A 27,315-nucleotide genomic window follows, 5' to 3' on the forward strand; every position below is an offset into this window, starting at 1 on the left:
CTGCAACACACAAAGCCTTTAAAAACAAAAGAACACACGGGGAGCTCAGCCAGTAAAAGTGAAGCTACCTAAATTGGACAAAGAATAGGACAAAGTGACAAGAAATGCTAAAGACGCCTCTTAAGTAAATCACATATGGGGGAAAAAATGGACATGTGGTGGTGTTCTGCGCTTCCTCCTCCACCAAAGGAGTCGAACCAAGCGGACTTGATGAAGCTTTTAGAGTTTTTAAAAGGGGAAGCAAAACAATCCAGGTTGCGGGGAAGGGCGAGGGTGGGGTGGTGCGGGTGGCGGGGGAGGGGCAAAATCCACAAAATTTAAGTCTTCTGAGAGCCACACAGATTTTATTAATAAAAGGAGCCGAACCTCTCGCTCAATGTGGGGAAGAGAAAGCAGCACCCATCAGCAACCGGGCAACCCTGCCTCGCCTTCGAGGGGCTCGGAATAGGTGCTGTCCCCATCGCTGGGCTCGGAGCTCCGCCGCGCACACACGCCCCGCGCAGCCCCGTCCGGTCCCGCCCGTGCAGCGCGAGGCCGGCTCTAGGGCAGCTGGGCCTGGGAGCCAGGGTCCTGCAGCACCTTGGACCCTCGGACAGGAAGCGGCTCCTCTGACTGTGGCTCCTGAAAAGAGGCGAGCCCGGCAAAAAGAGCCAGCGGGGAGGGCAGCAGGCGACTGCGTGTAGAAGCAGGGGGCAGATGTGGGAAGGTGTGCACGGGAAGGGGTGGGGGGTAGTCCGGGGCTGCGCCTCCGCCGACAGAAGATGCTCCGGGCCAGCAGCCGGACAAACGCAGCGAGCCACAGAGGATGGAGGGCTTTAGGGAGCAGAGGAAGCTCAATAGCTGCAACCGAGCTTGCAAGAAAAGAGGTGGAGGCGGGTCCCGAGCAGCCCAAACTGGGGCGAGAGAGGGCGTGTGGGGGCGGGGAGGGGGTGCCCCAGCCCAGGGACCCGTTAGCCTTCCTCGCTGCCGGCCGAGGGCCTGGCGGCCTCTCCCCGGGCCCCTGAGCCGTTGGGCAGGCCTACTCCGCTCGGAGGCTGCACGCCTCCCGCCGCCGGGCAGCAGCCTCCCCAGGGCACCGCCGACCAGGTTCCTCCCGCCGCGTCCCCAGCGCTCGGGGCCAGCCCCAGCACCCTCCCACGAGCCCTTCCGGGCGCGGCCCCCGCTCCTCGGGCTCACGCACGGCTAGCAGTCCTACCGGCTTCCAGCTTAGGGACCTGCCGCCGCCGCTGCCGCTGCCTGCGCGAAAGTCGGCGTCCCAGAAGCCGCTCCGGCTGCCGGCCGCCCGCCTTCCAGGCCGCGCCGAATCCGCCGCTCCCCCTGCCGGCCGGCAGCCATTTCCGACAGACGACTGCGGAACTTGCCGAAGGGCGCCGCGCCGGAAATGGCCGAAGCCGGCGTTCGCGAGCGGGGGCGCGGACGCGGGCACGCGCTCTCCACTTTCCCGACCGCGTCCGAAGACCGCCGAGGCCTCCCGCAGCGCCACGGTGACACCCGGGTCAGGGGCGCGAGGCCGGGCGCCGGGGATTGTGGGAGGTGCCGGGGCCGCGCCGGCCGCCTTCGGAGCCTCGCAACCCGCATCCTGCAAAGGCCGCCAGGCCCCGTCGAGAAGACCCGACCGCGGAGGGCAGGGAGGTTGCTCCCGGCGGCGCGGGAACCGGGTCTGACTCCCGAGCCACCGCCGATTCCGCAGTAACGCCGGCCCAGGAAAAGTCAAGTCACAAACTCCTGAAATCTAAAACTCCATCCCCAGAGAAAAGGCCTCCAAGGGCGGGCGCCGTGCGCGGCAACGGCCTGCGGTTTTGAAGCCCTTTGACTATTTCATAACAAAGACAAGGCCGGACGGCTTGGACGCTTAGGAAAATCCTGGGGCTTTGCAAAAACAACAGGTTAATCCAGTCGTGTGAGATGATCACCAAAACAAGACAGGAAAGAAGGACACCGTGTCAATGCTGAAGAGCCAACCCCTGTGAGCCCCAAAGTGCACATTTTCCACAGTCCCAAGGAACACGTAACTGTGTGTTTCCACACTTGGCGAAATCAGGACAAGACCTCTTGGATAATGGAACAGGATGGGGATGGGAGCAGGCACCCTATCTGGTCACCTGCTTAACTTAGAAACCAGCTTTTAAAACCTGTAACTGCAGAATGAGCTACGATCAAATTTGTCTCAACTTTTTTTTTTTTTTTTTTTTTTAATGTTTTAATACCCAGAACACAGGGCTTCTACTTCAGGGTTTCCTCGCCAGGGAACCCCAAACACAGGGCCTGGAGAGCCCGGCCAGGCTGGCTTCTGGCCCTGCGCTTGGGTGGTCGGCTGCCTTTAGAAGAACTGCACCCCAGAGACAGGCTCGCAGCTGCCGACCTTATCCACTTGCCCTTCCTGCTGGAGCCCAGGCCCAGTGCTCCAGCGAGGAGGCTGAGAAAACGGTGAAGACTGATGCCCACGGGGGACAGCTTGGGCTAAGGATGACGTTTGCAAAACAAACCTTTAAAAACCCATAGCAACCTGTTTTCTAGAGCACACTCTTCATCTCTCCACCCCCAAACCAGTCCCTACTCGGATCCTTTTCCTATCCTTCTCTTGCTCTCCCCTCTCCTGTTCACTTTTCCTGTCCTTTCTTCTTGATTACTATAAACAAACGCTTTCCAAGTCTTACCGCCATCAGATGTGTACATACGCAACCCCTTACTGTTACCAATTGGTTGAGGAAAGTCAAGAGAGGAGGAGGAGGCAAAGTTTAAAAATCAGAAGCATTGCAGGAAATGAAAATGGAGTGAGTGTTGCCTGGGTATCATAAATTCTATTTTTTTTTTTAACAGTTCCTCTATTTGGCTCTGCTCCAAAGGTACCCGCCCGTAGCAGGTAGGGGCTTGGCAGTGTGGGAGGAGATACCACAGAAAACGGAAGAACTACCGGGCCTTGGTTCTTCTCCACACTAGCGAGAGAGGACGTGCATGTACCTGCTACCTGTTGGACTGTCTTCTTTTACGTTGGAGTAACTTAACACATTGCTGCCCTTAACTTTGACTTACTTGCTTTTAAAGATGATGAAGCTGGCCAGGTACGGTGGCTCACGCCTATAATCCCAGCATTTTGGGAGACCCAGGCAGGTGGATCACGAGGTCAGGAGTTCGAGACCAGCCTGGCCAACATGGTGAAACCCTGTCTACCAAAAAATACAAAAATTAGCTGGGCGTGGTGGCGCACACCTATAATCCCAGCTACTTGGGAGGCTGGGGCAGGAGAATCGCTTGAACCTGACAGGCAGAGGTTGCAGTGAGCCAACATTGTGCCATTGCACTCCAGCCTGGGCAACAGAGCAAGTCTTCGTCTAGGGAAGGAAAAAAAAAAAGATTATGAAGCTTTAGGAAGAAGAGGGATATTCACCTGCTGCTGAGCCCTCCTCCGCTTTGATCTTGTGAGCCTGCACTCTCCTGCTCCCCTCTCTGTCTCCTGTTCCTTCTCCTACCTTGTGTTCTCTGCCAACGATATGGCTGGGGCTACTTTCTTTTTTCCTCCTCACACTCTCTTCTTGCTAATTTCAGCCAATTTCCTTGCATCATCTCCACCTGCAAGCTGGTCCTTTACAGCAGAGCTTGGGACCCTGCTGCCAGTAGCACTCTGGACACCCTCCCGTCATCATCATCGTCCTTGTTTTATTTTTTGGATACAGGATCTTGCTCTGTCACCCATGCTGGAGTGTAGCAGTGCAATCACAGCTCACTGCAGCCCCAATGTCCCTGGGCTCACGTGTTCCTCCCACCTCAGCCTCTGGAGTAACTGGGACCATAGATCCCTGCCACTGTGCCTAATTTTTGTTCTTTGTTTTTGTTTTGTTTTGAGATGGAGTCTCACTCTTTTTGCCCAGGCTGGAGTGCAGTGGCGTGATCTAGACTCTCTGCAAACTCCACCTGGGTTCAAGTGATTCTCCTGCCCCAGCCTCCCAAGTAACTGGGATTACAGGCACGCACTACCATGCCCAGCTAATTTTTGCATTTTTAGTAGAGATGGAGTTGGTCTCGAACTCCTGACTGCAAGTGACCCACCCACCTTGGCCTCCCAAAGTGCTGGGATTACAGACATGAGCCACCATGCCCAGCCTAAGTTTTGTTTTGCTTTGTTTTTTTTTTGTAGAGATGGGGTTTCACCATGTTGACCAGGCTGGTCTCAAATTCCTGAGCTTAAGCAATCAGCCTGTCTTGGCCTCCCAAAGTGCTAAGATACAGGTGTGAGCCACCACCCAGGACCGTCATCACCCTATTAATATATATTTTATGAATACTTAATTGCCAGGCAATAAGCTAAACCCTTTTATTCACTGTCTCACTTCAATCCTTACAGGGAGGTATCGGCTGCCAGATAGGGAACTGAGACTTCAAGAAGCTAAATAAATAAGGTGTCCAACACCACAGAGCGTGGAGCAAAGGACACTTGGGACTCCAAATCTTCCTAATTCTTGAGCTCATCTGGCTATCTCACCAGGGCCTTAAATTTAATATATCCCAAACTGAACTCATCTTTATCCCTTCCCACTTTGCACTTCTCAAATGTCCTTGTTTAAAATAGTTACCTTTATCTTTCCTAACCCAGAAACTCAAAACCTGGCATCATTTTTTACTTCTCTCTTTACCTTCACATTCAATCAGTTTCTAAGACTTAAAGCCTTTATTTGTAGGATCTCTACCATCGATCCTCTACAGTTTCACACCTACATCCCATTCTCATTCCCAAATCCCCGTAACTCCCCTCCTGGCCCATCCCTTAACACTGAAATCCTGGCTTGGAAAATAGGGTCACGTTCACAGCAGCTGTCCTCAAGAAGGAAGCCAAGGCAACAGTATGCACAATGAAGTGAGTCTTCACTGATCTCTCCATATTTTGACATTTTACAGCACTTATTATCTCTACTTTGTATTTTGAAACTGAATCCAAAATAGTTTTGCATTGTTGTTTAACAGTCACGTATGTAGAATTTTTTTTTTTTTAAAATAAAAACAAAAAATTTTTTTTTTTTTTTTTTAAAGTCCCATTTTTTAAATTTTTTTTTTTTTTTTTTTTTTTTTTTTTTTTTTTTTTTTTGAGACAGAGTCTGGCTCTGTTACACAGGCTGGAGTGCAGTGGCGTGATTTCGGCTCACTGCGATCTCTGCCTTCTGGGTTCAAGCAGTTCTTGTGCCTCAGCCTCCTGAGTCGCTGGGAATACAAGCACACACCACCATGCCTGGCTAATTTATTTTTAGTAGAGATGGGGTTTCACCATGTTGCCCAGGCTGATCTTGAATTCCTTAGCTCAGGCAGTCTGCCCACCTCAGCCTCCCAAAGTGCTAGGATTACAGGCGTCAGCCGCCGCACCCAGCCCTGCGACGTGTGTAGATATTTATCCACATCCAGAAATTAGGAAAAGCAGGATGCATTGAATCTTTGGTACCCAGCAGCAGGAGCCTGTGGGTCTTCTGTCTGGAGCACAATCACAAGGACCGAGCATCAGCAGCATCCACTCTCCTTTCAGCTCCAAATTTTAAACTCCCATAAGAGAGACATCATTGGCCCAGCTTGGGTCACATGTCCACCCCTTTAATCAATCAGCTTTAGCCAAGCAGCAGGTCATCCTGGTCCAAACATCACAGTTGGGGGCCTTACCTGTAAATAGAGCTTGTTCCCAAAAAAGAGGGAGGCACGCACCATTCATTTGTTCATTCATTCAATCAGCAAATAGTTGAGCATCTATAGAAATATATGAAAGGTTCTATTATGTATGCAAAATGTGTAAAACATGGCCCTGCCCTCACACCAAAGTTACCACATAAAAAGAAGTCACCAGATAAAAAGCGTAACAGTATTCATAAGTACTCATGAGTGACCATCAATTCAGTTACACATGATGGAAGATAATTCATTATACCTAGTATAAGCCGCTGGCAATAAAAGTACTTAGCAGCAATGTGTACATGATCAACAAAAGCTCACAGCAGCACCATTTACCCAAAAACAGAAAAGTACCCAGATGTCCATCAGAGGTAGACCAGATAAACAAAATATAAAATATAACACCGCACAATGGCTCACACCTGTAATCCCAGCACTTTGGCAGGCTGAGGCCAGCAGATCACTTGAGGTCAGGAGTTTGAGACCAGCCCGATCAACATGGTAAAACCCTGTCTCTACTAAAAAATACAAAAATTAGCCAGGTGTCATGGCATGTGACTAATCCCAGCTACTCAGGAGGCTAAGGCAACAGAATCGCTTGAACCTGGGAGGCCAAGGTTGCAGTGAGCCAAGATCGCGCCACTCCACTCCAGCCTGGGTAAAAGAGCGAGACTCCATCTCAAAAAAAAAAAAAAAAAAAAAAAAGTATATATGTATAGTGTATGCATGCACAGAATACAGCAATAAGAATGAATGTTCTACAAATATACACAATATTGCTGACTCTCCCAATGTTAAACAAAAGCATCCAGACACACAAAAATGTGTACAGTATATGATTCCATTGATAGAAAGCTTAAAAACAGGCAAAACTAATTCACTCTTATGGAGTCTTAAGTAAGGGGAACAAAAGGGGCCATCTGGGCAGTGATAATGCTATTTCTTGAGCTGGGTGCTGGGTTCACAGGTGTGTTCAGTTTGTCACATTCATCAAGCTTACACTTCCCATACATCTTCTTTTCTGTATGTATGTCATCCTTCAATAAAAAGGTTTTTTTTTAATAAATAATTGGGCTTGTGTGGTGGCTCACACCTGTAATCCCAGCACTTTGGGAGGCCAATGTGGGAGGAGCACTTGAGTCCAGGAGTTTGACCAGCCTGGGCAACAAAGGAAGACCCTGTCTCTAAAAAAAATTTTTAAAAGCCTGGCATGGTGGCACACTTAGGTGGCTAAGGTGGGAGGATCGCTTGAGCCAGGAAGTCGAGGCTGCAGTGAGCCATGATTGCACCACTGCACTCCACCCTGAGTGACAAAGCGAGACCATGTCTTAAAAAAATTAAATAATTGGCACTCAAGGCCGGGCGCGGTGGTTCAAGCCTGTAATCCCAGCACTTTGGGAGGCCGAGACGGGTGGATCACGAGGTCAGGAGATCGAGACCATCCTGGCTAACACGGTGAAACCCCGTCTCTACTAAAAAATACCAAAACTAGCCGGGCGAGGTGGAGGGCACCTGTAGTCCCAGCTACTCGGGAGGCTGAGGCAGGAGAATGGCGTGAACCCGGGAGGCGGAGCTTGCAGTGAGCTGAGATCCGGCCACTGCACTCCAGCCTGGGTGACAGCGAGACTCCATCTCAAAAATAATAATAATAATAATTGGCACTCAAAGTAAGACACCTTTAATCTCCCTTGAACATCAGCTCCATGATTATTGTAGAGTTGCCAATTATTCCCACACTCCCCGCCTCCTCCCCAACACCACCACCATTATGCCCCCTTCTTAGAGACATAAGACACCGGAGCCTTTGGAAGGAGCCACTGTATTTACTGCATGACCTCCTCCCCTCTGGTCCCAGCCTACTGGACTTCTCACCTGGAATTGTGGGAACAGGTCACTGTAACTGAGTCATGTGACAGAGACAGTGCTTGATCTATTAATGTACACAGATTTGGGAGAAAGAATTTCTGGGCCTGTGCACAGTGATAAGCCCAGAAAGCTGGTCTGCAGAAGATAGAAGCAAATAGAGTCAGCATAGAGAGGGAAACAAATAAACCCACCAGAGATGGAAGGAGAAGCCTCACAGGCTGTTGACATTGATCTCTGGTACCCACAGGTCCCAGCTGACACTGGGTGTCCACATGATTGCTTATGTAGCCTTACTATTTTAAAAATCCTCATAATCTCAGCACTTTAGGAGGCTGAGGCGGGTGGATCACGAGGTCAGAAGTTCAAGACCAGCCTGGCTAACATGGTGAAACCCCGTCTCTACTAAAAATACAAAAATTAGCTGGGCGTGGTGGCTGCTGCCTGTAATCCCAGCTACTCGGGAGGCTGAGGCAGAGAATCACTTGAACCCAGGAGGCGGAGGTTGCAGTGAGCCGAGATGGCACCACAGCACTCCAGCCTGAGTGACAAAAGCAAAACTTGGTCTCAAAAAAAAAAAAAATCCTCATTTACTTAAACTAACATGAATACATTTCTGTCTCTGGTCATCAAACATGGCCCTGACTAAAGTTACCATGTTCTTCCCTGGGAGTAACTAAGTAGTTATTTTGTTTGTCTGTTTATTTGGAGACAGAGTCTCACTCTGTCGCCCAGGCTGAAGTACAGTGGCGCAATCTCAGCTCAGTGTTGGCAACCTCTGCCAGGAGTTCCTGTCTGGTCTGGAACTCCTGAGCTCAGGCAATCCACCCACTTTGGCCTCCCAAAGTGCTGGGATTACAAGCGTGAGCCACCGCGCCCGGCCCCTAAGTAGTTATTTCGGAGCCAGACTCTTAAGCACTTTGCATGTGTCATCCCATGTGCTCCTTTAATGACCCTAAACAATAAGCACCATTATTCCTTTGCCACAGATGAGAAAAATGAAGCCCAGGGAGGTTAACTAATTTGCCTAAATCGCCAACCTAGTAAGTGGTGGCGCCAGGTTTTGGACCCGAGCAGTCTAACTCCAGAGCCTGAAACTTGACCAACTCTGCTCCACTGTGGTGCAAAATAAATGCTGACTGTGGCGATGTGAATTGTCTGCTGCATTAGATTTAACAAAGGCATTTGATTTGTTAAATGAGTTCAAATATAGAGATGATACAAAAGATCGGCTGTCTAGAGAAGCTGGTGTGCACATTTCTTTCACAACGGAATTATCATTTGAGGTGTACAAGCCAGAAAAATGTAAACTGCATAGAGTGTGACAAATATGCCCAACAAGTCTGTGTTCTCTTACCAAGAAATTACTTTACAGATTTCAGCAAATGCTCTCTTGGGGGCCCCCACTGATTGCTTATTTTTCCCCACGTGTTTAATATCCAGGAGAAGAGGGTTTGAGTCCCACAGAAGGAGAAACTGGTGATAACAGTTACTTCAAGTCTCAGGGAGGGAGGTGCCTGAGTCATTTTCCATGCTAATGGCTGCCAGCCCCACAATCTACTCAACAAGCCTTCTAGATCAATCCCAAACAAGCCATTGGTGACCCCCAGCAATCTTCAAAGGGAATTATCAGTGAGGTTAAGTCAGATAAGAACTTAGTTTATCTGTAAAGCTTTGATTTTAAAAGAAAATGCTGACAGCTACTATTCAAGATCTCTTATATATATAAATGACTAAGCAATTTTGTGGCTTATAATTAGAACAATGCATGACAATTTCTAGATTGAGGTTCCAAGGTTATTCTTCTCTTTGGTCTATCAGTGCCAAAAAGCCAAAAGGTCATCTTCTAAGGCTCCAGGGATAGCACTCGTTACCCAGATAAATGGCTCATTCTAGAAATCCTGACTTTGATGTTACCTTTTAAAAGTGGCTGGTTTTTGTCTGGCCAAAGGTGGGGCCATTTGGGTGGCTCACAGATAATGTGTGGCAAGAACACTGAGTTAATATCAGTTTCAAGACAAGACACATTTTATTATTAAAGTATTTGTTAACTCATTACCTCATGTCATAGCATTCTCTGCCTTGCTCTGTGGCTGTAAAAAAAATAAACATTCAAGTTTCACATTAGAAAGCTTAGCCTGATTCAAATCTGTTATCTGTGGCCGGGCACTGTGGCTCATGCCTGTAATCCCAGCACTTTTGGGAGGCAGAGGTGAGGGGATCACCTGAAGTCAGGAGTTTGAGACCAGACTAGCCAACATGGCAAAAAACCCATCTCTACTGAAAATACAAAAATTATCCTGGTGTGGTGACACGCGCCTGTAATCCCAGCTACTTAGGAGGCTGAGGCAGGAGAATTGCTTGAACCCGGGAGGCGGAGGTTGCTGTGAGCTGAGATCATGCCATTGCACTCCAGCCAGGGCGACGCAGCAAGACTCCATCTCAACAACAACAAAAAATCTGTTATCTGCATAAGACACCTAACCTGTAATGACCAATTAAGACTCAAATTAGCTAGCACCAACAGCGGGTATCAAAATGCCATCAAAATTTTCTAGGCTTGTACCTACAAATGTTCCCTAAGGCAAGCATAAAGGCATCTAACATTTACCCTAAATTATGCCGGTGAGTAGCAAAAATATGCTCAGTTAGACGCAACATGTCACAACATGGTCTGACTGTTGGAAGAACTTAGTGCAGTGAGAGCTATACCCAGAGGAAAGAAGTAAAATTAGGCAGAGTGTTGATGGCTGAGTTCCAGTGTCACATTTATATACAGCTCAATGACTCTAGAATTGTCCTTACACCAAAAAAAGTTATTCATAGATTCAAAAAATCAACTGCTCACTACTTTCATTTAAAAATGCCTTGTGTGAACAAGGCGTTCCAACTGAAAACTGGCAAAATTCATAGAGGTTCTTAAAGAACATCAATTAGCTTCTTAGTCAACCAATTTGGCTGTAAAATCAAAACTGAAAGTGCAATTTCCAAAACTATGCTACTTTTAAATATATATAACTTGTTAATAACATTTGGACTTTATGTATGGAAAGAAACAGTAGTTTCCACCAAAGGGATTTTCAAAAGAAAAATATATAGGTTTTAAACCAATTTATGAAGATCTGCAATAAGATTTTATTGAAGAGAAAGTTTTCCCCTATTTTCCTAAACATTAGTCAAAATTAATTCTCAAACTAAAAGGTGATAGCATGATTCCAGTAGGGTCCAAGTCAATCCCAGAACAAAATAATTGATCCCTTCCCCAACCCAAGCCTTCAGCCTTGCAAACACTATGCCATAGATCAAAAGTGGAACCAAATGAAAATGTGACCATATTTCTACAAATCCTTCAATTTGGAGGGCAAAAAACTAACAATCCAAAGCCCATCTCTAATGGATAGTGTTAGATATTTCACCCTCATGTCAAAAGAAACATGTATAATTACATCATCTAGGTTACTAAGAAAAGCATAAATTTAAAGTGAAGAGGTGATTATTTAGAAAAAGGATACTTGACATAAATGATGCAAATAATAAAAAAAAATTAAATATCTGTGAAATGTATTAACTATGAAAGTTCTTTAAAAGCTCATGCCGAGCCTTGTATTACTTTTATGTACATTTAACCAGGCTTCAATAATGCTCTATTTATCTTTATTTCATTAATTAAATAATAAACATCTAAATTTTTTTTTAATTTTTTGAGATGGAGTTTCGCTCTTGTTGCCCAGGCTACAGTGCGACGTCGCTATCTCGGCTCACCGCAACTTTGGTCTCCCAGGTTCAAGCGATTCTCCTGCCTCAGCCTCCAGAGTAGCTGGGATTACAGGCATGCGCCACCATACCCGGCTAATTTTGTTTTTTTTTTTTTGTTTTTTTTTTTGAGGCGGAGTCTCGCTCTGTCGCCCGGACTGGAGTGCAGTGGCCCGATCTCAGCTCACTGCAAGCTCCGCCTCCCGGGTTTACGCCATTCTCCTGCCTCAGCCTCCGGAGTAGCTGGGACTACAAGCGCCCGCCACCGCGCCCGGCTAGTTTTTGTATTTTTAGTAGAGACGGGGTTTCTCCCTGTTGGTCGGGCTGGTCTCCAACTCCCAACCTCAGGTGATCTGCCCACCTCACCCTCCCAAAGTGCTGGGATTACAGGCGTGAGCCACTGCGACCCGCCAACATCTAAATATTAGTAGGAACACCATAGCAAAAAAAAAAAAATCACAAAACTGATACATTATTTACCAGCTCTGTGGCTTCCTTCCAGCTCATGAGCTATCTGTGTCAACTGTTTCAAGTCCTTCTTTTTCACTTACTTTGAATGAACTATTATGTTTCTACATGATCCTCACAGTCATCTTGAAAGTTACTGGAGCATCCTATGGTCTAGCTCAGTAATTCCTGAATAATAATTTGTTGACCAAGCTAGGATAAAGTGTTCATCAGTCCACAGTTAAATGCGAAAAGCACAGATAAGTTTGTGAGTTTTTAACAAAGTTGAATGATTCAATTGAAAGGATTAGACTTTATTCTGAGATTATGTCCTTCTCCCTTTTTTATGTTAAAATGTGTTTTTATGAAATGACCATGGTGGTGGTCAATGGCAGCTTTTTCTGTATCTTTCTCATGCAACAAAACACTGAAATATACTAATTTTGGTATCCCCTACCCAGTTATTTTTTATTTTACTGGTCTATTAAATCTAAAAGTCTGGTAACTATAATACCAGTCTAGCCTGTCTAACAACACACTTATATATTAAGGCATACATTTCCCCCCAACTTCACCCCCCCCAATACAAAATGTTTTTGGAGACTTCCATGGCAGCCAGCCTCTGAAGAGGCCCCCAGTGATCGCTGCCCCCTGGTATTCACACTGTTGTGAGGTCTCCACCCACACCCCAACTAGGATCCATCATTGTAGCCAATGGAACACAGCAAAAGTGATGGTATGTCACTCCCAGGATTAAGCGACACGAAGCATTTCAGCTTCCATCTTGGTTGCTTTCTCCTTCTTAGATCACTCTGGGAGAAACTCACTGCCACGTTGTGAAAACACCATGGAGAGGCCCAGGTGAGGGACTGACGCTTCCTGCCAACGGCCACATGAATAAGATTGGGAACAGATCCTTCAGCCCCCGTCAAGCCTTCAGATGACTGCAGTCTCACGAAAGACCCTGCGCCAAAACCACCCAGCTTGAGGAAATAATCTGTACAACAAACCCCCATGACACAAGTTTACTATAACAAAGCTGCACATGTACCTCTGAACTTAAAAGTTAAAACAAAAACACCACCACCAGCAGCAACAAAAAACACCGAGCTAAGCCACTTCTGAATTCCTAACCTACAGAAACTGTGAAATAATAAATATTTGTATTTTCAAAATTAGCTGGGTGTGGTGCCATGTGCTTATAATCCCAACTACTTGGGAGGCTGAGACATGAGAATCACTTGAACCTGAGAGGCAGAGGTTGCAGTGAGCCAAGATTGTGCCACTGCAAGCCAGCCTGGGCAGCAGAGTGAGACTCTCTCAAAAAAGAAAAGAAAAGAAAAGAAAAGAAAATTAATGTGTAGACTATTTTTTTAATTAAATAAATATTTGTACTTTCAACCATCAAGTTTGAGATAATTTGTTAGGGACCAACAGATAATAAATACAACCCTTTTATCCTATTTCAGCCGCAAAATGAACATCCCTGTAGCCCCCCAGGGATGCAATGTGGTGCGGTGCAGAAACTGTATTTATGGCTGAGTTGGAAGAGAGATCGGATCAGCAAAGACTGTGATCTCCTTTACCCTGGCTTTAGTTTACATACTCTTGACTTTTTTTCTCTCTGTTGCTTTTTCTACTTTTCTTGTGTTGACCAGGGTACTCACTAAACCGAATAATCCATGTCTAGCAAGGGAATCAATCCTGGAAGTTTATATGCTTAAAGGAATTACTTTATGTAAATATGGTATTTTATGAAATTTTAGAAAACTGGTAAATGTCTATTGACAGAATCCCTAACCCTAGCTGTCCAAATCTTTGCTAGACTCATCCCTACCTCAAAAGAGGAGCATGTCTTATATTTCACTAAGAAAGTAGAAGACAACAGATGTGAACTCTTTGAAATGCCTTCCTTCCACCTTTAAAACTGTAAGTATTGAGGTGAAAAACTATTCTTTTAGTAGATGCTAGAGTTCTTCTTAGGGATGGAAAATGCCTTATTTAGGAAACTACTTTGAAATGACATTTGAAGTATGGAAGAAGAGAGGATGACTTAGAATAAAACTCTGAAGCAAAGAGACAGCTAGTCAGATCTATATTTTTTAAAATCCAAAAGCATGGGGACTGGAGGAGAGGAAATGGAGGTGGATAAAAAGAGATGGGGCTCAAATAACAGTGTGGGAGGCTGGATCTGCGGGAGAGAGTTCCCAGTGATAGGGGAGCCGGAGAGTGTTTAAAATAGAGATATCCATTGTCGGAATTTTAAGTTATTTGTGTTGCTAAGGATATAAAATCCCCTAAGCCTTCAGTAATATCTGTCACATGCACAAATGCCTTATGTGAGTGATCTGGGGGAAAATTAAGAAAAAAAAGATTACGAGGGGCTGAGCTCCACAACTAGGTCAGCAAAGAACCAAGAAATGAGAACAGCCATGGAAGTTCAGTAACAAGTAAGATAAAGGATTTAGTGGAAGCAGAAACTCAAAGCCAAAGAAACTATAAGAAGGGGAGCTTCCAGGAATTCACAGAAATCTTGGATTGAGTTTCCCAATGGATGCGGAATGGGGACTTAGCCAATGTTACTTAAATCTCAGAAAAGAATGTTGCCTTAAGCTGACAGCTGAGTACATATTCACTGGTTCTTCTTTCATCTCTTCTGGCCCTTGACAAAGAGATGTCCCTAACTCCTTTCTGAAACTAGATGCTCCATTTTTTAATGTGATCTAATATCCTTCCTTTAAATCTTGTTTGATCAGTTATTGTCTTTGCTTACATATATGGTCACTATCCTCCTTACTATAGGGTTTTACCCCCATTCCGCTTATAAACAGCCTCAGTCTCAGGCCTGGGGGAAAATAAGAGAATAACTCAGCTCAAGCTACCATCATCTTATAACACGGGCACTGAACACAGAAAGATTTAGATTTGAATCCTTGTTCCACTATGTATTCATGGTAGAACACCTTGGGCATATTACATAACCTCTCTATACTCTCTCCACTACAATTTCCTCATCAGAACATGGGGATAATAACGGTACCTACCTCATAGGAGTATTGTAAGGATTATCCCCGATAATCCATGTAAATTGTTAGTCCAGGGCCTGGTATACAGTAAGCCTTCAGTAACATCAACTGCTGTCATCATCATCATTTGCCCAAATTCTTGAGTCATCTCAGGCTGGGCTCGGTGGCTCACGCCTGTAAACCTAGCACTTTGGGAGGCCGAGGTGGATGGATCACCTGAGGTCAGGAGTTCGAGACCGGCCTGGCCAACACAGTGAAACCCTGTCTCTACTAAAAATAAAAATAAAAAAAAAATTAGTTGGGTATGGTGGCAGGCACCTGTAATCTCAGCTACTTGGGAGGCTGAGACAGGAGAATCGCTTGAACCTGGGAGGCAGAGGTTGCAGTGAGCTGAGATCGCACCACTGCACTCCAGCCTGGGTGACAAGAACAAAACTCTGTCTCAAAAAAATACATAAATAAAAGAGTCATCTCTTCTCTACTGTCATTCACTCTTTAATCCCTGGGGGTGCTGGCTACTGTCAATCTACTGAAACTGCTCTCATTAAGATAACCAGTGATCACTTCTAATATGAGTTTATAGAAAAAAATACATTTTAAAAAAATGAAAAAAAGATAACCAGCAACTTCCTAATTTGTTATCCCACTTAATCTTTCAAGCTTCCCTTTGGAACTCTTCTTTAGAACTTAACAGACCTAGTCACTCACCTTCTTGAAATGGTCCAGTCTTTGCTTTGCCTCTCCCCATCCCTTCTCTTTTCTTTCACTGAGTCTTAATTCTCCACCATCCTTTAAATGCTTGTGTGCCTGGGTCTCCATCCTTAGCCATCTTTTCATCACTAGGTGAACACTTCTAAGACTTCGCCAGCCAAATCACTATCTTTAGGCCAGACCTTTCTTCTGAGCTCTTGAGCCAAACTGTCCACTGGATATATTGTCTAAGGTTTTCACAAACACAGTCATCCAAACCCAATTTATACAAACTGTTAACAAAATCATTATTTTCTCTCCCTTCCCCAATTCCCAATTCCTTCCCTTCCCTAGTAATCATTTTCTTTTTTTTTCTTTTTGAGACAGAGTCTCGCTCTTTTACCCAGGCTGGAGTGCAGTGGTGCGATCTCGGCTGACTGCAACCTCTGCCTCCCAGGTTCAAGCAATTCTCCTGCCTCAGCCTCCCGAGTATCTGGGATTACAGGCACGTGCCACCACGCCCAGCTAATTTTTGTATTTGTAGTAGAGATGGGGTTTCACTGTCTTGGCCAGGCTGGCCACAAACTCCTGACCTCAAGTGATCTGCCCACCTCAGCCTCCTGAAGTGCTGCGATTACAGGCATGAGCCACCGTGCCCAGCCCCTAGTAATCATTTTCTCCAGTTTCCAGCTTGGACTGGAATGTCACTGTTATAGTCTAGCCAGGAGTCCAAGCTGGAAACATCAGTTGTAACCCTTATATCTCCCTCACCCACCATGTCCAACTGGCTAGCAGGGCCTGAACAGTCCCACTTCAGAGTCTCATGGCTTCCCTGCGTCCTGCTCTGTCCTACATGACCCCACTGTATTTCAGAGTGGGCTTTAGGGTCACATGGGCCTGGGTTCAAATGTTAACTATGCCATAAACCTACTAATGACTGTTTTTGGTCAAGTTACATAACCTCTCTGACCTCAGCTTTTTGTGATAATTAAATGAGATATCATATGTAAAATAGCTGGCACACAGTAAACGCTCAACAAACATTCTGCTGCATCCCCTTCCTTTGGGTCTCCATCGCTACCTAGTGGAATGCAATATCTGCCTACTTGATCTATCTTGTCCTTTCTCCTCCTAATTGCCCTAGAGTTAATTTTTCTAAAATAAATAAATCTGGTACTATCATCGCTGGTTTTAAAACCTTCAACGTTTTCTTTTTTCCTGTGGAATGAAGTCCCAATTCCTTAACATAAGTTGTAAGTTGCAGCTGCCTTTCTGGTCCCTGTTCCCCCAGCCCATTTACTCCAAAACATTGGCTTTTTGCCAGCTACTTCATGTACATACGGGCTTAATCTCCACATATGCAGAGCCCTTTGGCTAATTCCCTTCCCCGCACCAAGTTCTGTCCAATTGGCAAGAACCTCAAGGCCCACTTCCAAAACTATCACATAAAGGGTGACACCTATTCTTAAGTGGTTCAATTTTTTTATCTTTTTTTTTTTAGAGAGAGAGTGGGTATTGTTATGTTACTCAGGCTAGTCTTGAACTCCTGGGCTCAAGTGATCCACCCCCGTCAGCCTCCCAAAATGCTGGGATTACAAGTATGAGCCTCTGCACCTGGCCTGGTTCAATTTTTTAAAACGACTTTTTACGTATACAGAAACATAGGCTGAGCACCGTGGCTCACGCCTGTAATCCCAGCACTTTGGGAGGCCAAGGTGAGCGGATCACTTGAGGTCAGGAGTTAGAGACCAACCTGAACAACACCGTGAAACCCCATCTCTACTAGAGACACAAACATTAACCGGGCATGGTGGCAGTCACTTGGAATCCCAGCTACTCGGGAGGCTGAGGCAGCAGAACTGCTTGAACCTGGGAGGTGGAGGTTGTAGGTGAGGCGAGATGGCGCCATTGCACTCCAGCTTGGGTGACAGGACAAGACTCTGTCTCAAGAAAAAAAATAAAATAAAATATAAAATATAAAAAATATATATATATACACACACACATAATATACATATACACACACACACACAAAGGAAGAGAGAAAAAATGCTAAAACGTGGATGTGGCAAAACATCAAAAATTGGTGAATCTGAGTAAAAATAATTTCAAACGTACAAAAAAACTTGCAAAATGCTATATAATTCTGGCAACGTTTCTGTAAGTTTGAAAATATTTCAAAAGAAAAAAGAAAGGACGGGCAGGGTGGTTTGTGCCTGTAATCCCAACCCTGTGGGAAGCAGAGGCAGGAGGATCACTTGAGCCCAGGAGTTCAAGATTACAGTGAGTTATGATCCTGCCACTTCACTCCAGCCTGAACAACAGGGCCAAACAACTAGGCTATGTTTTAAAAATGTCAATGTCATCAAAAAAAGCAAGGGCAGAAGGAAGGAAAGGAGGAAGAGGGAGAAGGGGAGGGGGAAAGGAAAGGAAAAGGGAGACAGGAAGAAAGAATGGGAAGCTGAAGAAATGTTCAAGAATAGACAAGACAAAAGAAACATGAGAGCTAAATGCAATGTGTTATCCTGGATTGGATGTTAAATTGGTATTTAAAAAATTGCTATAAAATACATTACTGGGCTGGGCACGGTGGCTCAGGCCTGTAATCCCAGCACTTTGGGAGGTTGAGGCGGGTGGATCACGATGTCAGGAGTTGGAGACCAGCCTGGCCAACATGGTGAAATCCCATCTCTACTTAAAACACAAAAATTAGCCGGGCGTGGTGGCACGTGTCTATAGTCCCAGCTACTCAGGAGGCTGAGGCAGGAGAATCGCTTGAACCCAGGAGGCAGAGGTTACAGTGAGCCGTGATCATGGTACTACACTCCAGCCTGGGGAACAGAGCAAGACTCCATCTTCAAAAAAAAAAAAAAAAAAAAAAAAAAACAAGAATAGCCCCGATTATATAAGTACTACTAATATATTTATTATTAGTGGAACAACGTGGTGACAATCTTGCACATTGCTCTCTTATTATATGATAGGCATTATAACAATGCTAATGTTTCTGATTTAAAAGTTATTCTGTAATTACTGTAATGAAAAATGCCCTCTCGCTCTTTAAAAAATTCCATGCTAAAATATTTAAGCGTCAGAAGGAGATCATGATATGTGCAAATGTTTCAGATAAATAAATAGCCTGTGTTCGTATGTGTGTCTGTCTAGAGAGAAAAAATATATAGCAAAATGTTAACAAGTGGTAAATCTGTATTAAGATTTACCACTTTTGCAACATTTCTGCAAGTTTGAAATTTTTTCAAAATTAACATTTTTTTAAATATTTTTTCTGAAACAGGGTCTCACTCTGTTGCCCAGGCTGCAGTGCAGTGCCAAAATCACAGCTCACCGCAGCCTCAAATTCCTGGGTTCAAGTGATCCTCTCACCCCAGCCTCCCGAGTAGCTGGGACTACAGGCATGTACCAAGATACCCAGCAGCAGTTTTTATTTTCTATAGAAACAGGTCTTGCTGTGTTGCCAAAGCTGGTCTCCAACTCCTATCCTCAAGTAATCTTCCCACCTCAGCCTCCCAAAGTACTGGGATTACAAGGGTGAGCCATCATGCATCATGCTCAGTGAAAATAAAAAAATATGTTTACAGAGCCACCTCAGATAGAAATAATGCCTTCTGAAAACCAAAAAGCACTGATGATAGATAGTACAACCACTATGAAGAAGAGTTTTGAGGTTCCTCAAAAAACTAAAAATAGAACTACCATATGATCCACCAACCCCACTGCTGGGTATGTACTCAAAAGAAAGAAAATCAGTATATCAAAAAGATAGCTGTACTCCCATGTTTATTTATTTATTTTTTTTATTGTTTTTTTTTTTTTTGAGGCGGAGTCTCGCTCTGTCGCCCGGACTGGAGTGCAGTGGCCAGATCTCAGCTCACTGCAAGCTCTGCCTCCCGAGTTCACGCCATTCTCCTGCCTCAGCCTCCTGAGTAGCTGGGACTACAGGCACCTGCCACCTCGCCCGACTAGTTTTTGTATTTTAGTAGAGATGGGGTTTCACCGTGTTAGCCACGATGGTCTCGATCTCCTGACCTCGTGATCCGCCCGTCTCGGCCTCCCAAAGTGCTGGGATTACAGGCTTGAGCCACCACGCCCAGCCACTCCCATGTTTATTGATGCACTATTCACAATACCCAAGATTTGGAAGCAACCTAAGTGTTCATCAGTAGACAAATGGATAAGGAAAATGTGGTGCATATACTTAAGGGAGGACTATTCAGCCATATAAAAATGAGACCTGTCACCTGCAGCAACATGGATAGAAACAGAGGTCATTATGTTAAGTTAAACTAGCCAGGCACAAAAAGACAAACTTCACGTTCTCACGTATTTGTGGGAGCTAAGAATTAAAACAACTGAATTCATGGAGATAGAGAGTAGAACAACAATGGTTACCTGAGGCTGGGAAGGGCAGTGGTGGGGGGAAGGGGAGATGGTTAATGAGCACAAAAATATAGTTAGAAACAATGAATAAGATCTCGTATTTGATAGCACAACAGGGTGACCATAGACAGCAATAATTTATTGTACATTTTAAAATAACTAAAAGGGTATAACTGGATTGTTTGAAACACAAAAGGATAAATGCTTGAAGTGACAGATATCCTCCCAAAAAAATCAATGAAAGAAATTGCAGGCACAAATAAATGGAAAGATATGCTGTATTCATTGAATGGAAAAATTAATGTTGTTAAAATGTTCATATTACCCAAGTGATCTACAGATTCTATGCAATCCCTATCCAAATTCCAATGACATTTTTCATAAAAATAGAAAAAATAATCCTAAAGTCCATATGAAAACACAAAAGACCCTGAATAGCCAAAACAGTCTTGAATGAAAAGAACACATCATGACCTTATTTCAAAATATACTGCAAAGCTACAGCAATCAAAATAGCATGGTACTGCTATGAAAACAGACATATAGACCAATGGAACAGAATAGAGAACCCAGAAATAAATCCACACATTTATAGTCAATTGATCTTCCACAAAAGTACTAAGAACATACAACAGGAAAAAGACAGTCTTTTCAATAAATGGCACTGGGAAAACTGGAGATCCACATACAGAAGAATGAAATTAGACCTTTATCTCACACAATATACAAAAATGAATTCAAAGTAGATTAAAGACTTAAACACAAAACCTGAAATTGTAAAACTACTAGAAGAAAACACAGGAGAAAAGCTTCTTGACACTGGTTTGGGCAATGACTTTTTGGATATGACCCTAAAACACAGGCAACCAAAGCAAAAATAGACAAATGGGATTGCATCAAACTGAAAAACTGCTGCAGCCTGGGTACACTGACTCATGCCTGTAATCCCAGCACTTTGGGAGGCCAGGGTGGGGGCATCACTTGAGGTCAGGAGTTTAGGACCAGCCTGGCCAACATGGTGAAAACCTGTCTCTACTAAAAATACAAAAAAATTAGCCAGGCATGGTGGTATGCATGTGTAGTCTCAGCTACTTGGGAGGCTGAGGCAGGAGAATCACTGACCCTGGGAGGCAGAGGTTGCAGTGAGCTGAGATTGCACCACTGCACTCTAGCCTGGACAACAAAGCAAGATTCTATCTCAAAAAAATAAATAAATAAAAATAAAAAGCTGCTGCACAGCAAAGGAAACAATCAACAGTGAAGAGACAACCTACAGAATGGGAGAAAATATTTGCAAACCATACATCTGATAAGGGGTTAATGGCCAAAATACATAAGAACTCAACTCAATAGGAAGGAAACTAATAACCAATTTTAAAATGGGCAAAGGACCTGAACAAGTATTTCTCAAAAAATACGCCAACAAGTATACCAAAAAAAAAAAAAAAAAAAAGGCTCAACTTCGCTAATCTTTAGGAAAATGCAAATTAAAACCATAATGAAGTATCATCTCACACCTGTTAGAATAGCCATTATCAAAAAGAAAACAAATGTTGGTGTAGGCGTAAAAAAAGCAAACCTTATATATTGCTGCTGTTGTTGTTTTTGAGACAGAGTTTCGCTCTCGTTGCCCAGGCTGGAGTGCAATGGCACGATCTCGGCTGCCCGCAACCTCCACCTCCCAGGTTCAAGCAATTCTCCAGCCTCAGCCACCCAAGTAGCTGAGACTACAGGCATGCGCCACCACACCTGGCAAATTTTGTATTTTTAGTAGAGACGGGGTTTCTCCATGTTGGTCAGACTGGTCTGGAACTCCTGACCTCTGGTAATCTGCCTGCCTTGGCCTCCCAAAGTGCTGGAATTACAGGTGTGAGCCACCATGCCCAGCCTATATTGTTGATAAGAATGGAAATTGGCACACTCATTACGGAAAAACAGTATGGAGGCTCCTCAAAATATTAAAAATAGAACTACCATATGACCCAGCAAACACACTTCTGTAGTATTTACCCAAAGGAAATGAAGTCAGCATGTTAAAGATATATCTGCACTTTCATGTTCATTGCAGCGCCATTTACAATAGCCAAAATATGAAATCAACCCAAGTGTCCATCAAGGGATGCATGAATTTTATTTACTTTTTGAGACAGAGTCTCGCTCTGTCATCCAGGCTGGAGTGCAGTGACACAATCTCAGCTCACTGCAACCTCTGCCTCCAGGGTTCAAATGATTCTCATGTCTCAGCCTCCTGAATAGCTGGGATTACAGGCACATGCCACAGTGCCCAGCTAATTTTTTGGTATTTTTAGTAGAGAAAGGTTTTCACAATGTTGGCCAGGCTGGTCTGGAACTCCAGACCTCAGGTGATCTGCCTGCCTCAGCCTCCCAAAGTGCTGGAATTACAGGCGTGAGCCAGTGCGTCTGGCCGGGATGCATGAATTTTTAAAATGTGGAATACTATTCAGCCTTACAAAAAAGAAGGAAAATTGGCCAGGCGTGGTGGCTCATGCCTGTATCCCAGCACTTTGGGAGGCCAAAGCAGGCAGATCAGGAGGTCAGGAGTTTGAGACCAGCCGGACCAACATGGTGAAACCTCGTCTCTACTAAAAATACAAAAATTAGCCAGGCATGGTGGTGGGCACCTGTAATCCCAGCTACTCAGGAGGCTGAGGCAGGAGAATCGCTTGAACCCAGGAAGCGGAGGTTGCAGTGAGCCAAGATCGCGTCACTGCACTCCAGCCTGGGTGACAGAGCAAGACTCAGTCTCAAAAAGAAGGAAATCTTATCATTTGTAACAACAAGGATGAACCTAGAGACATTATGCTAAGTGAAATAAGCCAGGCACAGAAAGACAAATACTGCATTGATCTCACTTATATGTAGAATCTAAATAGGTCAAACTCATAAAAGAAGAGAATAGAATGATGGTTGCGGGGATTGGGGGTATGGGGAGATGTTAGTCAAAGGGTACCAAGTTGCAGTTAGACAGGATAAATTAGTTTTGGAGATCTGCTGTACAGCATGGTGACTGTAGTTAACAATGTATATTTATAAATTGCTAAGAGATTGATCTTAAATGTTCTCACCACACACACAAAAAATTAAGTATGTGAGGTGATGAATATGTTAATTCATTTGATTTAATCATTTTACAATGTGTACATAAAACATCATGTCATACCCTGTAAATATGCACAATTTTTATTTATCAGTTACACCGTAATAAAGCTGGGGGGAAGAAAAGAAGAAACAGGGGAAGAGGATACTTCTTCTCTGGATATGCCTTTTTTTTTTTTTGAGATGGAGTCTCGCTCTGTCGTCCAGGCTGCAGTGCAGTGGCCCGATCTCCACTCACTGCAAGCTCCGCCTCCCAGGTTCACACCATTCTCCTGCCTCAGCCTCCCGTGTAGCTGGGACTACAGGCGCCCGCCACCGACACCCGGCTAATTTTTTGTATTTTTAGTAGAGACGGGGTTTCACGTGTTACCCAGGATGGTTTCGATCTCTTGACCTCATGATCCCACGCCTCAGCTCCCCAACGTGGTGGGATTACAGGCGTGGAGCCACCGCCCCGGCCGATGTGCTTTTTTTTTGTTGTTTGTCTGTTTTTTGAGACAGAGTCTCACTGTGTTGCCCAGGCTGCAGTGCAGTGGTGTGATCTCGGCTCACTGCAACCTCCACCTCCCAGGTTCAAGTGATTCTCCTGCCTCAGCCTCCAAGTAGCTGGGATTACAGGCACCTGCCATCATGCCCAGCTAATTTTTGTAGTTTTGTAGAGATGAGGTTTCGCCATGTTGGCCGGGCTATTCTTGAACTCCTGATCTCAGGTGATCTGCCCACCTTGGCCTCCCAAAGTTCTGGGATTACAGGCATGAGCCACCGAGCCTGGCTGAAGAATAGGTTCTTTTTTAAGGCAATAGTATTTTGTCTATGTACTGTTAACCTACACCAAAAAAAAAAAAGCACAACTATTAAATTCTAGCTTGCTTTTCAAAACATAACAAAGAACTAATGTTGCTTGGTTTAAGTGGCTATAAATGTTTTTGTTTTTACCATAAAAGGCCTGGATTGGGTTGTAATTATTGGTTTAAGCATTTGTCTTATTCTATTAGATTGAGAGCTTCTTGATGCAAGAACTGAAATTGCCTTTTGGAATTGAATAGTGAGACAACTATCCTAATTCAGGGCAGTATTATTTTCCCGGCATGGCGTTATTAGAGTACTTTCATGCTACAATTTAGGATCATAGTAGACAAGGCTGGACATTCCTTTTTTTTTTTTTTAAGAGGTAGGGTCTTGCTTTGTCACTCAAGCTGGAACGCAGTGGCACGGTCATTGCTCACTGCCGCCTTCAAGTCCTGGGCTCAAGCGACCCTCCTGCATAGATGGGACTACATGAATGCCTCACAACACCCCGCTATGTTTAGTTTTTTGTAGGAAAAACTATGTTTTATGTTGTAGAAAACAGTTTTTTTGTAGAAAAACTACGTTTTATGTTGCCCAGGCTGGTCTTGAATGCCTGCCCTCAATGAATCTTCCCACCTTGGCCTCTCAAATGCTGGAATTATAGGCATGAGCCACCAGACTGGGCATTCTTTTTTTTTTTTTTTTTTGAGAGAGTCTTGCTCTGTCTCCAGGCTGGAGTGCAGTGGCATGATCTCAATTCACTGCAACCTCTGCCTTCTGGGTTCAAGTGATTCTCCTGCCTCAGCCTCCCGAGTAGCTGAGACTACAGGCACATGCCACCACGCCCAGATAACTGTTGTATTTTTAGTAGAGACAGGATTTCTCCATGTTGGCCAGGATGGTCTCAATCTCTTGACCTCGTGATCTGCCCACCTCGGCCTCCCAAAGTGCTGGGATAACAGGCATGAGCCACCATGCCTGGCCTAGACTGGACATTCTTAAAATGGGAACAAGAATAGAAAATGACCCTTTGGTTTGGAGCATAGCAGAGTCCTGGCATTAATCTACTCAATGTACTGTTCTGTGTCTTTACAGAACCTTCTGTAGGCAAGACTGGAAAGTCCACCCCTGGTCCCAGGCAGATGCACAAAGAAGCTGGTGTGAGGGAGAGGCCTCATGAAAGTTAGAGCTGAATTTGCCATTGATGCCTAGGATTGCACGCCCTGGTATTTGTTTTACCACTTCCACTACACGCAGTGTAGCAGGGCAGCCCATCCTCGGTTGGCCAGAGGTTTTATTTGAAAACCCATGGACTAAGACACCAAACAGTTGGAACATACAGGGGAAATCATGCTCTTCCCTTCTCCCCATGCTTGCTTTGATCAAGAATCTAGGAAACTTTCTCTTCTCCACAGTATTGAAGTGACGGCATCTGTCTTAGTCCATTTGTGTTGCTATAAAGGAAGACCTGAGGCTGGGTAATTAATTTATAAAGAAAAAAAAAGGTTTGTTTGGCTCACAGTTCTGCAGGCTGCACAAGAAACATGGCACCAGCATCTGCATCTGCATCTGGTGAGGGTCTCAGGCTGCTTTCACTCATGGGGGAAGTTGAAGGGGAGCCAGCGTGTGCAGAGGTCACATGGAAAGAAAGGAAGCAAAGAGAGAGGGGAGGGGGGTGCCAGGCTCTTTTTAACACCAGTTCTCTCAGAAACTAATAGAGTGAGAACTCACCCACTCCTCCCACCATGAATCTATTCCTAAAGGATCTACCCCCATGACCCAAGCATCTCTCATTAAGCTTCACCTCCAACATTGGGAACCAAATTTCAACATGACATTTGGAGGGGACAGACATCCAAACTATCTCAGCGTCCATCCTTCTCTCTGTGCACTCTGCTTACTTACTCTTCCTTGTAGAAGAAAACAATTCAGTGTGTGATCGATGAGACTAGGTGCAGGGTCACTGCACACTCACTGTCCAGGCTCGCTTTGAATTCCTCTTTTGTAGATGTCTGCCCACAGGCCATGTGCCTTCTTCTCTTCTCCACTCAGCAGCAGATACAGCAGTTTCCAGCGACTATGCCTATGTCCAAGGTCAAGTTCAATTCATGGAGAAAGAAATGAGAAGCCTGTTTTGGCCTTGGATCCAAGCCACCTTCTCCAGGCCAGCTTCAGTAGCAATCAAGCTGACATTTTAAACCCAGTCTGATTCCTGTGACTGTAACATTTGGCTCAGGACTCAAAAGAGAGAGGAAGATGAAGGACTTCTCAGAATCCCAACAGTATTTTACTAATCTTTGGATCCCAGCATCTCTCCTGGTGCTTGTTCTATTACAAGCCCTCAAAAAAATTTTGTTGTCTTGAACTCAGAGTGTGCAGCACACAGGCAGATAGCTACTCACAGCTATTATTGGGGTGGCTGTGTTTTTTTTTTTTTTTTTTTTTTTTTTTTTTGTAACACAACAAAGTGATTTTTGATGCTTTTCTAGTTTGTCAGAGGGCTCTGAGGCTATACAGAAGAAGCTTTAGTGAACAGAGGAGAGCGAGATGTGTCTTTGTGCTTCACAATGATTGCAATGCCAGAGTGATATCCCAGGGGAGCTGTCAAACAGCTTGACAGCAATTCTAGCAAGAAGTGGTAGAAACACAATTTTGCAATAATGATCATGCGTTTTTTGAAATTTTCCTTTATCCTTGAAATGCCTTGTGTTGTCGAAAATCTATTCATTACTGTTCAGTCATCTGTAGCGAGTCATCCCTTCAGGTCTCTGTACCCGGAAGTTACAGCCCTGGGAGGATTTTGGCAGAGAGACAAAGGCTCCTAGGCACAGTGGGGGAGTCAGAAAGGTACAAGTAAATAGCAGCTCCAAGAAGTTAGATTTTTTAAAAAAATAATAAAAGGAGGGGAAGTGACAAGAAATCATCTTCCTCAAAGGGGCTTTAGTTTTCTAAAAGCAGGCACCATAGCTCTTTAATATTTTTACCGTGCACATCTCTGGTGCTTTCATTTTCTTTTTCCTCTAATCTCTTCCATGATTTCTTTCATTAATTATCCCTTTTCTCTCCAGGATGTTCAACTTCTCCCTGTCTGTACTGCCTCCTTCACCTCGACCTATCAAGATGTACAAGTTTCTTACATCCCCAGAACTTCCAGCTACCCTCAAATGCTCACTCTCTTCCTTCCCTTCTGTTTGTAGCCAAGGGACGAGCCTATTCCACTGCTATCCAAAGCATAGGCTGCGGACCAGGAGCATCAGCATCCCAAGGGAGCCAGATTTGAAATGCAGTTCTCAGGCTCACCCCGACCTACTGAATCCGAATCTCTGTGGGTGGGGTCCAAGAATCTGTTTCAACACACTCTCCATGTGATGTTTAGGCACATTGGGGTCTGAGAAGTACTGCCTCTACTTCCTGTCTCCTTTCACCACTTTGGGTGATCTTCCTCCGTCCCTTTAAGGCTTGCACCTTCCCCAGGGCTCTGTCCTGGGCCTTGGCTTCATTGCACTCTATCATTTCCCTATGTGATCTCACCCACCAAAGGTTGATTTGGTTATTTGTTTGTTTTAACATAGGTTTATACCAGTGA

The 27,315-nt window shown here is 44.7% G+C and overlaps 1 protein-coding gene and 1 long non-coding RNA gene across 6 annotated transcripts in view; one reads left to right on the forward strand and one right to left on the reverse strand.

The window, feature by feature from the left end:
- The window catches only part of EXTL3 (exostosin like glycosyltransferase 3), a 136,820-nt gene that overhangs the window by 52,915 nt on the left and 56,590 nt on the right, over positions 1 to 27,315 (reverse strand). The window contains exon 1 of one of the 5 annotated variants that reach the window (XM_017884731.1): positions 3,034 to 3,113. The exons of 1 other annotated variant lie outside the window; for it this stretch is intronic. The gene's annotated coding sequence lies outside the window, so the exon portion shown is untranslated. Of the gene's footprint in view, positions 1 to 366; positions 387 to 1,195; positions 1,529 to 3,033; positions 3,114 to 27,315 lie in introns of those variants that run through there. 3 more of the 5 variants (XM_017884712.1, XM_017884751.1, XM_017884741.1) reach the window with 3 other exon arrangements.
- Positions 1,513 to 12,843, forward strand: LOC108537381 (uncharacterized). Its single transcript, XR_001887785.1, has 3 exons — positions 1,513 to 2,427; positions 4,343 to 4,852; positions 12,516 to 12,843. It is a non-coding gene; the product is annotated as an uncharacterized LOC108537381 (long non-coding RNA).

The sequence above is a fragment of the Rhinopithecus bieti genome, unplaced genomic scaffold, assembly GCF_001698545.2.
Source record: "Rhinopithecus bieti isolate Rb0 unplaced genomic scaffold, ASM169854v2 scaffold_315, whole genome shotgun sequence".
Taxonomy (NCBI): domain Eukaryota; kingdom Metazoa; phylum Chordata; class Mammalia; order Primates; family Cercopithecidae; genus Rhinopithecus; species Rhinopithecus bieti.